This window comes from Myodes glareolus, chromosome 1, assembly GCF_982192425.1.
Source record: "Myodes glareolus chromosome 1, mMyoGla1.1, whole genome shotgun sequence".
NCBI classification, from domain to species: domain Eukaryota; kingdom Metazoa; phylum Chordata; class Mammalia; order Rodentia; family Cricetidae; genus Myodes; species Myodes glareolus.
In genome coordinates, this window is record NC_142026.1 from 96,518,885 (window position 1) to 96,536,243 (window position 17,359).

Consider the following 17,359-nt stretch of genomic DNA (forward strand, 5'->3'; position numbering starts at 1 on the left):
CAGAGCCAGGACCTAAGGAGCAGCAGGTACAGGGCCTGGTATCCTTCCTGCAGTTCCTGAAGGCTAGAGGGGTGATGTGGTCATTCACTCTCACATTCAGAGTATGAGGAGGATGTGAATTTACCCACCTTTCCCTGGTAGCTTCTTTCTGGGATCCAAGGCAGGGCCCGCCAACCATCTAGACCAGGCCAATGTATTTCATAAAGCGCTGATTTTCCTTTAAGAATATTTTCTCCTTTCCTGAAAAACTCAATAACTCCTGTTACTGAGTTCCCTCTGCTCACCACTACAAGTATCTGTAGCCAACACATCCTGCTAAATTCTGCAGGCCACAGAACATACGCAAGAAATATTCCTAACATCGAGGAACAACCAAACCTGTCTTTAATATCGTCACAGTCCTTCTTTAATAAACTAATACTAAGTCTGCACACACAGGAGGAAAGGAGGTCTCTCTGGACACAAGCTACTGGTGATAAGGCACTTGCACCTGCAGTTAGTTAATTGTAGTTAGTTAATTTTAACTCTATGGCAGCCCCCCGCTTCATCTCCTGGGGAGAATTATTCTGTTCTTTTTTCACCTTCTCCTGGTTCTGTTAGGAAAAGACGGTCCTAAAATTGGGACTCTGAAATTAAAAATAAAGGTCACTGTAGGTTTTTTTTCTTTTTCTTTTCTTTTTCTTTTTTTTTTTTTTTTGGACCTTGAGATGGGGAAGAGTTTACCTTCTCACCACAACAGATGGTTTTAAATGCAGTGATTACAAAATTCTGAAGGTAAAATGGTTTAATTACAAAGTCAATACTGCCTCCAACCTGGTCTGAGCCCGCAGCGTAAAAACAACAGACGGAGCAGAGCAAACGCTAGGACAATGTTTAACCAGAGCTGTGCATAGTGCGTGTAGTAGGCTTTCCACAGGGCTCCAGTAGACTAGAGAGCATGAGTCACCGCAGGAAAAAATATATATGTGCGTATACGTATTTCACCACGCAGTGTGTGCACACGAACACAATTCTAATGGAGTCTGCTGGAGCTGAAGTAGGAGGCAGCTTTCAGTTTTAGAAAAAAAATAAACGATTGGACAAACTCCAGGATATATGGGAAAGGAGTTTGCCATGAGGACAAATGTACATTATATGTTAGTAAATCCTGTTCAAAAATTAACTTACCTTTTCCCCTTAAAAACTAAAAGAAATTCAAATATTGGTAAGTCATTCAATGGCTAAGCAATTGTAAAGTCTCTTTAAGTTTTCAATCACACAAAGTAAGATTTAAGTTCATTCTCTTCATAAGTATTACATTTTTCCAAAGCCGAAGAGATGAGAGGATTTTAAAAATTAAGGTTAATTTAAAGATTACATGTCTAAAATGAAATGTCTAAAAATTAGCTTAAATTTTTAAATTAAATTTATTTATAATGAAAGATATCTGATGAAAATATTCCTATACTTTAATATGCTGATATATGAAATATGTTTTTCAGTTTTATCCATTCAGTAAACCATGCGTGAAAATTAGTGTAAAATACATGCACTTTCCTTAAGGTAGTATGTATACTCTTGCCTCCTAGCTGCTGAACATTTGACATGGGCAATGAGAAGATAGTTTGGGTCGCTGGGCTAAGCAGGTGTGGACGGGTCTGAGTAGTTAAGTAAAACAAACATTTCTGATCGTCTTATCTCTGGGCTTTCTGATCTTAATAAATGTCACCAGGATAACCCAAAGCAACTCTCCTAGCGACTCTATGGGGATTTAAACTCAGAAGGGCTTTGCAATTTCTAATCTCTTTAGTTCTGGAAGGAGAACGACTCTTTTCAGTAGGAAGTAGCTACAGTTTTGCGGAGATTTTGGTATTGAGATTCAATGTGTAAAGAACAAATAGAGACAAATCCTACGTTCCAAGGCTGAAAATAAGAAAATATTGTTGTTAAAGCATCAAATAAAAAAATAATTGTATTATAATCATTATGTTAACACAATTTTAGAGAAATAATAACATGTAATTGTCCATATACTTAATGACAAGACTTGCATGACACTGCTCACCTAGTTTTAGCTTTTGTTACATGTTTTATAAAATTTCCTAACATATTGACTAATTGCTTTATTTTCCTAGATCTCAAAGAGTATTGAGAAAAACAATGTTATTCTTCCTTGGCAAACTCGTGAAAATCATAACTTTGAAATTCATTTGTTCACTTGATTTTGTGTATGTATGTATGTATGTATGTATGCATGCATGTATGTATGTATGTATGTATGTATGTATGCATGTATTGCTGTCCCAAACGTTCTCTGCTGGCCACCATTCTGATGTATCAATGCACCAAAAAACAATACTGATAAAAACAATGACATTTACCATAAGTAAATACCATCTACCATAAGCATAATGACTTTTTACAAATTAATACACTTAGTACAACCAACCTTGGGATCAGAAGGCAAAAGTCACCACCACCCCAAAACCCTAAAACTGTCCACCCTGCAGTCACTATCAGTGCATAGCAACTACTACCTGACTTTATGAAGGAAAGTTTGGCTTTGCTTATTTATACATTATTTAAACTGAACTATACCATTTGACGTTGAAGTAACTTGCTTTCCGAGTTCAACTTTTTACTTTTGAGTTATGGATAGTCTTTCTGTTCATACATATATGCAACATACTGTGATCATATTCACCCCAGTCACCCTCTCATGGCTCCACCCCCGCAACCACTAGCTCACTTCCTTCTAACTAGTCCCTCTCCTATTTGTGTGTGTGTTTGTGTGTGTGTGTGTGTGTGTGTGTGTGTGAGAGAGAGAGAGAGAGAGAGAGACGGAGACAGAGACAGAGACAGAGACAGAGAGATTGAGCTGCTGCTTACTGGATCACGGATAATTTAGCAAGGTCTATAGCTCTATAGCACCGCGGAAAAAAAATAACTTCCTCTTTCCTGGCAGTCACTGACTACTTAAAGCTCCTCCGCAGGGACTCGCATGCGCTCTTGCACCCCTTCATAGCTGCATATTGAAGGGCCCAATCTTTTTCTCTGGAGCTTTAGAGCCTGTCCTAGAACTAGCTCTTGTAGACCAGGCTGGCCTGGAACTCAGAGAGATCTGCCTGCCTCCTCCTCCCAAGTGCTGGAATTGAAGGTGAAGGTCCCAATCTTCTGAGTCTTAGGCAGAGAAGCACAGATACTGAGTGCTCATGATTGCAACAGCCCTGCCTTCCTTATAAGACAGCATTCCCTAGCACTCTCCACAAGCCTCTGACTTTCACAGCCTTGTCACCACCTCTTCCATGAGGTTCCCTGGGCCTCGAAGGGGGCAGCCAGTTCGCACCTAACATTCAGCTGTAACTTACTCTCATCGCTTTTGCATTACACTAATAGCGTTTCTTCCCCCAGCAAGCAGCACAGAAGCATCCAGCACTATGGAGCCTAGTGAACAGGAAGCTTGCTGCTCAGTTCCAACATGATTTCTCTGTGTCCTGCATCCTTTATGGTCGTCAGCAATAAAGGCTTACAGTCTAGCGCTGTAGAAGGGAGGTAAAAGCAACGCTGGCCACGGTTTTCTGTGCAACGAGAGTGGTTCGTTCTTGCTGCTGTGTGTCTTTCGCATTTGTCTATCACAATTTCTTCTCATTCTGCTGACAGCTTTATTCTCACCAGTAAGGTTGCTGAGAAGCTTCTGACTCATCTCTTGGAAAATGTGTGGTCCTGTTTCTGCTAGATATACTCATAGGTTTAGGACACTTATGCAAAATGTGGAAAATATGTTCACCTTTATGGAATATAGCCAAAGTTGTGCCACTGAGTGTGCAGAGAGCTCTACTTTTATGTTTTTGTACTGCGTGAATTTCTTCGTGTGAATACAATTTCATTCATATGAACGGTATTAAGGAACTGGGGGTTCGACCCCATGGTGCAACACTTATCAAATGTATATAAAGCTCTCTCGGTTGATCCTTCACAAAATTATCATAATTACGTTTCAATGGTTTAATGTTACATTTTCACTCTTTTATACCAATCCATATTTATGGAGTTAAGATCTATGCATGCTGATGTGTGAACAATGAGTCTGTTATTTCTAATTGCACATATCCATAGGATTATCAAAACAATATATAACAATGAGGAAATTGTTTCATCCAGCAATGAAGTATTATGAGCTGAACTCAAGCCAATTTTTTGTTTTAAAGACAGTGTCTCACTACATGCCCCTGGCTGGACTTGAACTCATAGATATCTGCCTGCCTCTGTTCTATGATTGAAGGTGTGCCCCACTACACTTGGTTTGGGGCCAATTATTTTAAAGAATATTTTACGAGAAAATATTTATAGAAATTATTATTTTGTAAAAGAAAGATGCATTATTTATAATTTATGATACAGTAAAAATACATTCACTAAAAAGAAATATACTAAATACAAATAATGATTATTGTTGTAGAAAATATGAGGCACTTTTTTGTTTTTCTCTTTATATTTTTCTATATTTTCTACTGATATCATAACCAGGAAAAGATAAGTAAAAAATGAAAATAAGGTGTAGAGCCAGGAACCATATAGAAATTTTGCTTATGGGTTTGCTCTCTGTCTCATTTTCGGCTTACTTTCTTCTACAGTTGAGACCTAACTGCCAAGAAATGGTTCTACCAAATATCAGTCAAGGTAACCTCTCTCAGGCTTGGTGACAGGCCAATCTGATCAAGGAAATGCTTCAATTGAAGTTTCCTTCTCTGGGTAACGCTAGGCTTTGTCAAATTGTCAAGCAAAACTAGTTGGAGGGATGGCTCAGTGGTGGAGTGGCTAGTGTTCTTGTAGAGGACCCAGGTTTGGTTTCCAGCACCCACATCAGCAGGCTCACAACCACCTGCATTTCCAGCCCAAGGGGACCCAATGTTACCTTCTGGACTCAGTGAACACTACACTTATTATTAATACCATCGTCACTTTCAATTTCTTGAAAACTATATTCCTTCTCATGTATATTAAAACTCACACTAAATAAGTTCTGAACTTCTAAAGAGGATTTATTTATACATTTCTCTTTAAGCCTTTTTCCAGTATGGCAACAAACACATACAAACATAGCTGGTAGCAATGTCTTGATCATTTGTTTTCCATTATATTTTACACCATTGTCGTGATGATTTATTACTTTGTGTTTTTATTTGCATACAATTAAAAGCAACTTCATTTTAATGACATCATCTTAAGTTGCTTTCATTTATAACTTCACTGCCTTCTTCATTAGAGAAGTATACTAAAAGTCTACACATGTATTTATATGTAGTATATGTAATTTTGGTTAATAAGTAATAATATGATTCCTTATAGTTTCCCAGACAGCTTAGTATTATTCTCTCGTCCTTTCTTCGTCTCCTTCTGTATTAACATCCCTTCTTCCATCCCAACTAAAGCTCCACTCATTTCCTCTTACAAATCACTTGTATCCTAACCCAAATGTGATATTTTTTCATCTCCAGTTTCTGTGGTTACCGTACTTTATATACTCATATCTAAACATTTGTAACTGGGAACCACAAATGAGAGAGAACATGTGGTATTTGTTTTCCTGGATCTGAGTTACCTCACTTGATATAAAATTTTCTAGTTCCATTCAAAATTCATGATTTCATTTTTTTACAAATGAATAGCATTCCATGGTGTATATGTACTACAGTTTCATTATCCCTCCATCAACTAAAGCATATTTAGTTTGTTTCCATATGAATAAAGCAGCAATAGACATGGCTGAGCAAGTCTCTGAAATAGGATATCAAGTTTATATGGGTCATATGACAAATTTATTTGTAGCTTTTGAGAGCTCTCCACAATGACTTCCAGAGGGACTGAAAATAGAGACTATTTTTTATTTTTATTAATTATTTTTATTGTTTTTATTGCACTATACATTTTTCTCTGGTCTCCTCCCTTCCTTTCCTTTCCCCTTCTCCCCTCTCCCATAATCCCCTCATGCCTCCAGTTTACTCAGGAGATCTTGCCTTTTTCTCCTTCTATTTGGATCCTTGTATGTCTCTGTTAGGGTCCTCTTTGTTGTGTAGGATATCTGGGGTTGTAGATTGTAGGCTTGTTTTTCTTTGTTTTATACCTAAAAGCCACTTAAGAGTGAGTAACTATTATATTTGACTTTCTGGGTCTGGATTACCTCACTCAATATGTTTTTTTTCTTTATCCATCCATTTACCTGCATATTTCAAGATGTCATTATTTTTTACCATTGAGTAGTACTTGAAAATGGGGAATATTTTTAACATAATTGTTGTTACTGAATAAAAATAAGATCTATACAAATTTTGATTCTTCTTGACCAATGATTTGGGTTTCTCGGTTTTGTTTCTCCTTTTACCTGCATTTTGTCTTCAAATATAAAAAGAAATGAGTGGGGGCATCTCTCAAGTGGAATACGAATCAAACCCTTTGAAGTCAGAGAACATTTCTTTTATGACTCAGACTGAATAATCAAAATCAAGCTATTTCAAGGACGATCACATAGGCCGAGGGACTTTGATCCTTACACAATGGAGAAAGCTCCAGGATGAATGAACACCATGTCTTCCTTGCTAAAGTTCTGTCAGTCACCACAAGCAGTTTCTACTTCCCTCTAGGTTTAGAAGTGAAGTTATTCATTACCTGATTGTTGTTGATAGCTAACAAGCCTTGGTTGCAGATAATCTACAGTTTGTAGCTTCGATTGAAGCTGTCTTCATCTCCTCGTGTTCATTGCCCAATCAACCAAATTACATTTCAATCACAATAAATATAATTTTAATTATAGGACAGACAGACTATAATTCATCAAGTGGCAATACACAAGTAGAGCTATATCATGACTTTCATGGACCTTTGCATTTCCTCTATATGTGTCTCTTACTAGAGAGTAGAGAAAAAAACTTAAAAATTTGAAAGAACCATTAAATCCAAAATGATGGAGTCTAGAGAAATTGAATGAAGGAAGGTAACTAATGCAGTCTTCCCATAGAACTAGCTGAGCAGAAAGCTCCTCTTAAGGGCTGCTCTGGCAGTTGACTTAAGACACTTGGGAGGGCCACAGTCACTACATTTCAAAACCATCCAACTTGTGTACCTTTCTCTGTCACAGAAACTTTCTGGACTGCAGATTGTTCCTCCAGGTTCCTATTCTCTGTCATCTAGCCACGTAAACATCATAACAATTAATGCCCCAATGTATTCATTAGATTAAAGTGTTGCTCCCAGGGGGATTCCCCACTTTATCCTTCACTCCTCTATACTAAAGGAAAAAACTGCCTTGATGTGCACAAGGACATCCTGGTCGACCAACTGTAGATTATAAAACCATCCAGAAAGTAAGATTTCTTCCTGGCAAACCAGCATCTTTTGCATGAACAGTGATGCCGTCCATGGATCTTGTCTGCACCCAAGATGAAAGCATTTCCGCAAAACATCACTATACTTTGATTCTTTGAAAACGTTTCCAAAGCCGTATTCAATCCAAAGGTAAATAAAGGAGAACATAAATACATTTTAAGCCTTCTCTTGGTGAACAACTTTTACTAATGATGGCAACAAAATTATTGAAGCCTGCAATAAGCCATCGAGAGCTTGCATAGGTCACCTATGACCGCTATTAAGATTTAAATATCACCTAAAATTAAACACTTTGGGGTTATTAATGTTTCCTTTCCTCTCAAAATTTTTGTGTTGAGAGGAGGTCTGGGAGGAAATGTGTTAGCAACAGTAGGATGTGGAGGATAACTCTAAGTACATTAAACATCTGTTGATGGAACCATTAGCACAGTTTGTAGCTGCGGCCACCTGGCCCTTATTCCACTTGGTTCCAATTTTAGTATCTGAAAATATACTGTAGCAATCATGTAACACTTCTTTTAAATCTTTTACTGCTGCATTAACTGAAGCATTAGTACCAATCAGTTCTCGCTGAGATGAAAAAAAAAGATACCTGCTTATGGCAAGAATCACATGCCAATAAGAAAGTAGCAAGGGTCAAACATCACTTAGCACTGCAAGCCGGCTATCTTACTCTCTACCTGAGAGGAAGTCCTTAAAAGAGCAAATGGAGGCAAAGGTAAGCAAGTGTCTCCTCCATCACTCTATAGAACAGCATTAGACTGATGATGGGCAGGGAGCTGAAAGTCTCCCAAAGGAGGGGGGGGGGAACCCTCCATTTTCACTGAGTGCTCAGCTTAAATTAGTTGTTCTTTCCTGGAAAAGGCACAAGAACAATTTTCTACTAAAGTCTCATTAGACTCACTCAGTCCTTCTTCAGACACCATTCACTGCTGCCTTCATTTCCAGCCCACATGTCCGTCGACCTCTCGAAACCAGGGACCTGAAGCTATAGAAACCTTGTTCCCAATCCTGAGAAAAATCAAGCTTGCTTGTGGTTTCCTTTCACTTGACCATTTTTTTCCCTGTGAAATAAACTCTACTAAAGGGGTCACCATATTCATCAAGGTACTCTAAGGGGGCCTACAAAATCAGAAATTCACTTTTTCCAGCTCTCCCATTTAGTGTCCCCACTACAAGCTTATTATCAATGATTGGGGGTCCCAGTGTAGCAATGCTTGTGAAATGATTGGATGGAGTCATTGATGCAATTTTTTTAAATGAACCAATCCTAGCTTCATCCTCTCCTATGCTAAGTCATGCAGCTGGTTCTCTGGTACCACATGGTATATATATATATATATATATATATATATATATATATATATATATTTGTGTACCTTGAAATTGAAAATAGTGTCTGTCTGTCTATTCCTTAGACCTTGTTACGTATCTGCCCTTACATTATGACAAAGGTGCCTTGGACCAATTGACGTAGTTGATCAGTTCTCCAGCCAATGCATGACACAGACGTCTATTTTACCTTCTCACTGAAGACGGATGCTGTGAGGACATTGAAGTCCTCAGTGTTCTTTGACAAGTTGATCTGCTTGTTTTCCTTATTTTCATTCAATTTCAATGGGCACTTTCTCTTTAGTTTCTTTCATTGTAAAATAAGGAAAATGGATGCTTGGAATACATACTTCATGAACTATATGTATAAAACAAAAATAAAATGTATATCTGCATCAGAAACATGGTGAATGGGAGGTAAGATGATTCGTTTCTCCAATCCCAGTACTCAGGAGGCGGGGGCAGATTGACAGTCACAAGTTTGCAGCCAGCCACAGGTCCTAATCCAGCCAATAACTATAAAATGAGACCCTGTATCGCAGCAAAGACAGTGAATGAGGACGTTATCTATCTCCTTTGCTCTCCTCCTGCCAGGATTCCTGTGTAAGACTGCTGTCTGCCTTTCCACACCACTTCCGCACTCCAGGTTTCCGGTTGTTCTTCCACGTGTTCTTCCTCATGGACCCCACTGACTCTCACAGATGCTCCTGGCGTCCTGCTCCAGTTTCCTAACTACTCCTCTAGGTTCACCAGAGGGAAGCTCTTTCTCACAACTGTCCTCTTTAGAGTTCTCCCAGACCACACCAACTAAGGCAACTTCTTCCCTTCACCCCACGTTATCCTCTTCCTCACTTGGTTTTATATATTTTACAAATTTGACCTGTCAGAAATGGTTCAGTATCTGTTCTCACATTTAGAGTCTACCTCCTCCAACCCCTCTTTGCACAAGGACTGTCTTTTCTCTGCTGTCACAACTTTTGCATGGTGTGTGTGTGAGGCGGGTCTTGGTCTACAGTAGGTGCTCCGTGGATAGCTGTTGCATGAATTGAGTGTCTCCTGTACTTATTGACTTAGCAAGCAAGCAATCCTGAAGCACTTTTAGGTGCTGTATGTATAGAATGTATGTGCTGAGGATGCAATCTGATAAAATATGAGTGTTCACATTCAGGACGCACATACTGCAGAACAGAAGCAGAGAAAGAAACATCTAAGTGTGCTTTCCTTGTCAAAAAAGGACTAGAGGTCATTTCCACTGAAATATATTTTCATTGTCCTCTTTTTATGTTATTGCAAGATAAAGGAAACTTTATCAGTTTTGATCTTCCTCAATATTGGTTTGTATACATCACTAACATCTGGAGCTTTCTACTGGTACCTGTTTATAAGAAATGTATACATATATAATTATACATATATTATAAAGATTTATATAATTTTATGTAATTCTATTGTGATATTTTAATAAACACCTTTAAAACATTTAAAATATAAAATCTTTGGCCACACAAAGCTAAAAAAATTAGAGCCATACTTTTGTAGTTTTAACAGTTTCCTACATGATTCTATAGCAGTTGGTCGTGGATCACTCACTGGTCCCTTTCAGTATCTCTAGCTCTCCTTTTTACCACAGTTCTGTGATATCTTTGGATCGTTGTGACACATGCTAAAATGTAGCAAGAGCAATCTAAAATTTGGTTTTCCGTTTGAAAGGGAGTTTTTCTTTCTAAAGAAAGACTCTGAAGATGAACATAGATGGCTCCAAACAATGACAGTAAAATGACTTTAATGAGGCATATTGACACAAGTATTCACCTTGTGATCTGTAGAATAGTCAGATGGCTAAGCAGCTGATGCTCAGGAGGGTCACTCACTGTCCCCGAGGTAGCTAAGCTGGTGACAGTCTCCCTTGCTTTTTATAGAATGAGCATTTGATACAGCTGAACTGGAGTGTTCTTAGAGTGTTACCAACTAGGCCAAAGTGGATCAGCTGTTCCTGAGGTCCCTTTAAGCCTTTGTTTTTATGGATTGGGTTCATTTTCAAAGGCAGCATGTAGTAAACCTTGAAGTGCCTCAGCCTGCCTAGCCCTGCTAATTGCCCCTGAGTGCTGATCCTAAAGACCCATATGCTTCCCTACTGAGCAGATGAGGAAGTCAACTTGTCTTAGCATCCTTTAGAAGGGTTTGCGAGACCTGCCTGTGTCGCCAGTCGCCTCAGGTGGAAGCAGTTCATGAGTTTATGTCTATCTAGATCAGGCTACACACAACGTAAACTGATTCTTAACCCTACTGTTGACCGAGCTATGGGGAAATGGACATAAAAAGGAAAGAAGTATTGCGAATTAGACAATGGAGGAAGATAAAAGGAAAATTAAAAAGGAAGAGGGATTAGAAATCATTAGAAACAAAATCCTAATTTCATGTCTTCTGGCCCATCCTCATCATAAAAACCTTTGTATCATTAGGAGATGTGGATGCGGATGAAATAGGGGCTCCTCATAACACTCTCATCAACCCAGAAGTACAGAGTCTATAAAACAAGAGTGAAAAGGCAGTCATGCCCTTAAAGAGACAGCATCTCTTAAAACTGTCTGAGAACAGTAACTTCATCCTCTTCTGAATAAGCAAATCCGTGCTCAGTGCTCCCTCTACTGGATCTACAAGAGTAGATTATCCAGTTTATAAAATAAATCAGTCTTTCACTTCTGTCCTCTGTGAACTGAGCATTTGCTTGGAAACACAAACACCGTTTGGATGAGATGTGGACCACCGAGCCAAAATACAAACTCCCAACAGTTTATGATTCTCAATTTTTAAAGCCCCATGACTCATCTTTCACAAGAAAAAAAACCAGAAGCCTAAGGCCCCAGGTAGAGCTACCATCTCAGTAGGAATGATGTCAAGGGTACCTGGAAACCATATGCAAGCATTTTCAGACACACATGTAGCTATGCTTGGCATCCTCTTCCCCTCCTGCCTTTCTGGCCACACCATATACAGTGGCAGTCTCTAGTCTTTCTCAGAGTAAACTGAGCTACTCTAGACACGCTGGCTTCTGTATCCAAAAACAGGACAGACACTACAGAATGTCACGGACAAGTGCAGTGCCTACAAACAAGCCCTTCTTTGTTCCTTGTCTATAAAAACTTCATGTTAAATATTCTCCACAGTATCCAATACCTCCTTCCCATCCTACTGGCATAGCTTATACATGCATACATATACAAGTGTGTATGCATACTTATATATACATACATGTATATTCTTAATAGTTTTTAAATTTTTATATAGTTTGTATATCTACCAACTCTTTCCAAATCCACTCCCCTCTTTGCTTCCCACTCAACTTAGTATCCTGTTTTGCTTTTATTTTTCCCCATCAAGGTCAATTTGTGCTGTCAAAAGATTCTTGTATGTGTGGCCTTCCACTGGAATGTGGTAATTTATCAGGGGCCACATTCTTAGAGGAAACTCACCTTTTCTTTCCCAGTAGCCAAGAATTACCAACAGTACCCTAGCTGGAGGTGGAACTTTTTAATGAGCTCTCCTCTCCATGGTGGAATTTGGTTTGGTTTGGGATTGTACAGGTCCCATGTATACTGTTACAGCCACTATGAGTTCATATATTAAACTGACCTATGGAGAAATCAAATCAGTTCTTACCTGGAATTTTCACATGTATTGTTTAGCTTTCATCATTAATCTTATGGAACTGTGAGCCCTGTGAGCTACAACAGTGACTGGCCTGGAAGACTCTGCTCTTTAGTGCAATAGTGGTACAAATGGGCTGGGAGAAACCAATCCCTTTATGCTTAGAAGTAAATCCACTCCACAAAATAAAACCTATACCCAGCACTGTCATTGGGCCAATAGCCTACGGGTAGACAGATCATAGATCTTAGGGAAGAACCTACTGCTATTACTCTGCTAATGAATAGAGAATAGTAAAGCAACTCCAAATGACTTATCATTATGCCCATAAATTAAGGCATCTTTCAACTCTCAACAGAGGAATTGTTTGCAGTAGATGGTGGTCAACATGGAGACCCACATTTGACCATGGTATAGAGAATAAGACACCAAAGAATCCCTAGCCCTAAATAGAACATATATACTGCACTGCCCCTCCCTCCGGTGCTCAAGAATCTTTGTGGAATTGGGAAGGTAATGTAAACGCCAGAAGCAATGGATGACTATGGAGCCTTATAAAAATTAAATATTTCTTTTTAAGTTTCATAATGGATAATTTATTTTAAAATTGCACTTGTTTGGTGTGAAAGGGCATACATATGGGTACACAAGGCTGATGGCATGGGTGTGGGCATTGGAGGACAATCTATGAAAGTTGGTTCTCTTCCACCATGTGAATTCTGGGTATTGAATTCACATTATCAAGCTTAGGAACAACTACCTTGACATGATGATCCATTTGTTGGTCCATGATTATGGGTCATTTCAAGTCTATCCAAAAAAATTAAAAGAAGAAGGTATTAGCCCAGTTCATATGTTCCAACATCTGGTAGAAGCCAAAGGATAACAAATTTTTAAACCAACCTTGACTACACAGGAAACACAAAGACAGCCCAAGATACACAACAAGACTCTGTCTCAAACCAAACAAAAAATTAACTACACAAGGCCAAACCAATGTGTTGTGCTCACCAAACTCCCCACAGCTGTGTTGTCCCAAAGTATATATCATGTTTTATTTCATTATAAATATGCTAGTGTTTATAATAAAAGAAAAAGACTATATTAATATATGAAAACAATACTAATCCAGGCATAATAGCACATAGCCATGATTATGGCATTCAGAAGGTCATGGGCAGAAAGAGCACAAGTTGAAGGGCTAGCCTTGAATATCCTTGTCTCAAAAGACAAATTTTTAAAAGAACAATGCTACTACACCCACAAATAAACATAAATTGTTACTATTAAATATTGAATAAGTCTTCAAGTTCTCATCTCATTGCTCAGTAGATGTTATGTCTAAATTAATTTCCAGAAAAGAGTACAATTATATTTGATTGGCATGACTTTTGAGACAGTTTGGTATAAAGATTCCTGCTCCTACTCACCTTTCCCTTGCAGTGCGTTGTGATTGCGCTGGTTGTATCTCTGTACTCTATTTTAAGAACATTTTGGTCCTCTGTATATTGATATTTGTATATGATATTATAATAATGGCACTTGAGCTTAGGGGCCTGATAGGCTTAGGTTCATTTTTTTCAACAAGTACATCCGTAAGAGGTGGCATGGACTTGCATAGAGGCAGTTGGCTAATTTAATCCCTGTTTGTTTCCAATAGTAGTCATTGATGTTGAATAACTAAACCATTCACTGGGGCTGGCTAACAGTTACTCTGAATTTATAATTTCTTACTTATCATTCCTACAGAAGTAGAGCTACATGGTTACCCAGCAACACCATTTGGGTAGGGAAAGAAAACCAAATGGCTAAGTCTTTACCTTTTTTTTCTAACCATCAAAACAATGAATTTAGTCCCCAGAATATTTCACAGATGATCAGTTAGTTTTGTTTATGGTCATGGCTGATAAACCTCAGGTCAGTCTTGCGGTATATGGGGTTTCATATGATTCACAGGTTCTACAAATTGTCCTTTCTTTCTCATACTCACATTACACTTGGTGATCATACAGGTTTATCTTCCAGCCTTTCACTGAATAGGTAGGTCTTGGCCTTCATTAGTCTTGAGGGCACCTGCTCTTTACTGAAGAACTTTGCATATTCATGAACATTCCATTTTCCCTGAGCTTGTCTCACAGGTAAACCTGTTTATTCATATTTCCACTCAGATATTTATTCATTCATTAAACAATGCCTAATAAGTGGCAGCCAGCAGCAAGGTGTTCCCTTAAACCTCAAAAAACTTCCTTTAGTTTTGTAACCACATAGTCAGTAATATAAGAAGCACGTGTGTGTGTGTGTGTGTGTGTGTGTGTGTGTGTGTGTGTGTGTGTGCGTAAGACAGAGACAGACAGACAGAGAGGTGAAGGGATGGAGAGACTGAAAGATGGAGGTATATTATTTTAGGACCCTACTCATTGAAATATAAAGGAAGGAGGCAGGGAGTACTATTTTCAATGCCAACTTCTCATTTTCCCAATCCCTTTCTCCTTCACAAGGTGGACATCAGTTTTGGAATATCTGAATTGGAATAACAAAGATGTGCTTTGATTGGAAGTTGGCAGTAAGCTGAAATGCAGCGGGGTGGAAGAAGAGCTAGCTTTTGCAATTGTGTGGACATACTTGTTTCTGCACATATCTTTGCACAGAGTGTTGAGCATACATGGTCACAGAACCAATAGTTACTCAAGAGTGCAGCCTGAGCTGTCTCCCTAATAACAGAAGTGCAGAAGCAGCCACAGAGACTGTGCTGGATGCTCTGGAGTTGAGAGCCAGCTTTTTGTTTTTATTAATACTTGATTTCTCTGGCTAAAGCAACATTTCTTAACATGATGCACATCTGAATCTCCAGGGTACTGTAAAAGACCTGTTAATACAAGACACACTATAAACAAACCAGTATCTCTTCATTTCTTGAACTGGTGTTTTAATGGGCTTTTCAGGTGATTCTAATGTGAAGGCAGGCAGGCTTGGAAACATAAGCCTGAATTGCGCTAACTAAATGATAATCAGATAAAACAAGTTCTCTGATGCTGTAACTAGAGGGCAGCACTGCCCCAAAATTCAAACTCCTGTCTTCTTGTACTAGCCTCATTTATTTTTCAGCACCTTAATATATTTTTCCAAGTTTTATGAAATTTATGGTTTTGTTCCTGAGTAATATAAGCTTTACATATTATGTTATAATTTTATAAATTTTAAATTAACTAAACTTTTTAGTACAGATTCTGGTTATACTATAGAAATTTTTAGCTTTATTTTTTAATTCACTTTTTGACACAGGCTTTCATGAAACCCAGGCAGGACACAAACTTGCCATGTAGCTCTCTATACTCCCGCTTCACCTTCCCAAGTACTAGGCATCACATCTGCCTTAAACTCTATTACTTTCAGATAGCATTGTACGATATGACACTACAATGAACAGCTTAAAACTATTATCAAAATGAATAACACATTGTCTCCTTTCAAAATTTGTAAGGAACCTTTCCTGATTTGGAAATTGCACATTAATTTTTAAAATGGAGTGCAATATGAGAATGAGTAGTTTTTATGAAAAAAAGTAACATGACTACTTTAAATCCAATCTTTTTCAGAACTATATTCTTTCTCATATTATTTTAGGATCTTACTCATATTGAGGTATAATGAAGTCAAGCCATTTAAAACTATCCTACATTTTCTATATGTTTTAAATACACCAAAATACCAAATAATCCAATTAAAAAATGGAGTACAGATCTAAACAGAGAACTTTTAACAGACAAATCTCAGACGACTTAAAGACACTTAAGGAAATGCTCAGCTTCCTTAACCATCGGAGAAACACAAATCAAAACAACTCTGAGATACCATCTCATATCTGTCAGAATGGCCAATGACAGGGAGCATCACAGGTACCTGGTGAGCGCTCTGCTGTGCGACAGAATGGCGGGCAGGGGTAAACTAATCGCGGTGATTGGAGACACGGTGACGGTGACGTGACGGGTTTCCTGCTGGGCGGCATAGGGGAGCTTAACAAGAACCGCCACTCTAATTTCCTGGTAGTGGAGAAGGATACTACCATCAATGAGATCGAAGACACTTTCAGGCAGTTTCTAAACAGGGATGACATTGGCATTATTCTCATCAACCAGTACATCGCAGAGACGGTTCGGCATGCCCTTGACGCCCACCAGCGCTCCATCCCAGCTGTCCTGGAGATCCCATCCAAGGAGCATCCTTATGATGCAGCCAAGGACTCCATCCTGCGCAGGGCCAAGGGCATGTTCACGGCCGAAGACCTGCGCTAGGGCTCCTCAGCCGCCAGCCCCCTCTCACTACCAGGCCTCTCCCAGTTTGCCATCCTCTATTTAAGTTTCAAGCCTTTATTTCCGGCCCCTCCCTTCCTCTTCACTGAGTGGCTCCTAAGCTGTTGGGGTTCTGCTGTTCAGATCCAGGCTGGTGAGGGAGGGAAAGCCCAGCCGTCTTCTCTCCCCACCCCCTCCTCCCTGTGCTGTTACACAGTGTCATTGTTGATATTAAAAAGAATATTCTCTCCAAAAAAAACAAAAAACAAAAAAAAAACACTGATGACAGCTTATGCTGGAGAGGATGTGGAGCAAGGGAAACACACCTCCTTTGCTGGTGGGAGTACAAACTTGTACAGCAACTTTGGAAATTAGTGTGGCGGTTTCTCAGAAAATTAAGAATCAATCTACCTCAAGACCCAGCAATACCAGTTTTGGGTATATGCCCACAGGATGTTAAATCACACCACAAGGACATTTGCTCAACTATGTTTATAACAGCATTATTCATAATAGCCCAGAATCTGGAAACAGCCTAGATGTCCCTCAACCGAAGAATGGATGAATAAAATGTGGTACATTTACACAATGGAGTACAACACAGCAGTGAAAAAAAAATAGTGACATCTTGAAATTTAAAAGCAAATGGACGGAACAAGAAAAGAGCATACTGAATGAGTTAACCCTGATCTAGAGAGACAAGTGGAATATGTACTCACTCATAGGTG

At 38.8% G+C, this 17,359-nt stretch overlaps 1 non-coding gene and 1 pseudogene across 1 annotated transcript; one reads left to right on the forward strand and one right to left on the reverse strand.

Moving 5' to 3' along the window:
- Positions 1–4,959: 4,959 nt before the first annotated feature.
- Positions 4,960–5,083, reverse strand: LOC125394672 (small nucleolar RNA SNORA40). The gene has a single exon (XR_007230298.3). It is a non-coding gene; the product is annotated as a small nucleolar RNA SNORA40 (small nucleolar RNA).
- An 11,186-nt stretch (positions 5,084–16,269) lies between these two features.
- LOC148123537 (V-type proton ATPase subunit F pseudogene) lies at positions 16,270–16,789 on the forward strand (annotated as a pseudogene).
- Positions 16,790–17,359: the final 570 nt, after the last annotated feature.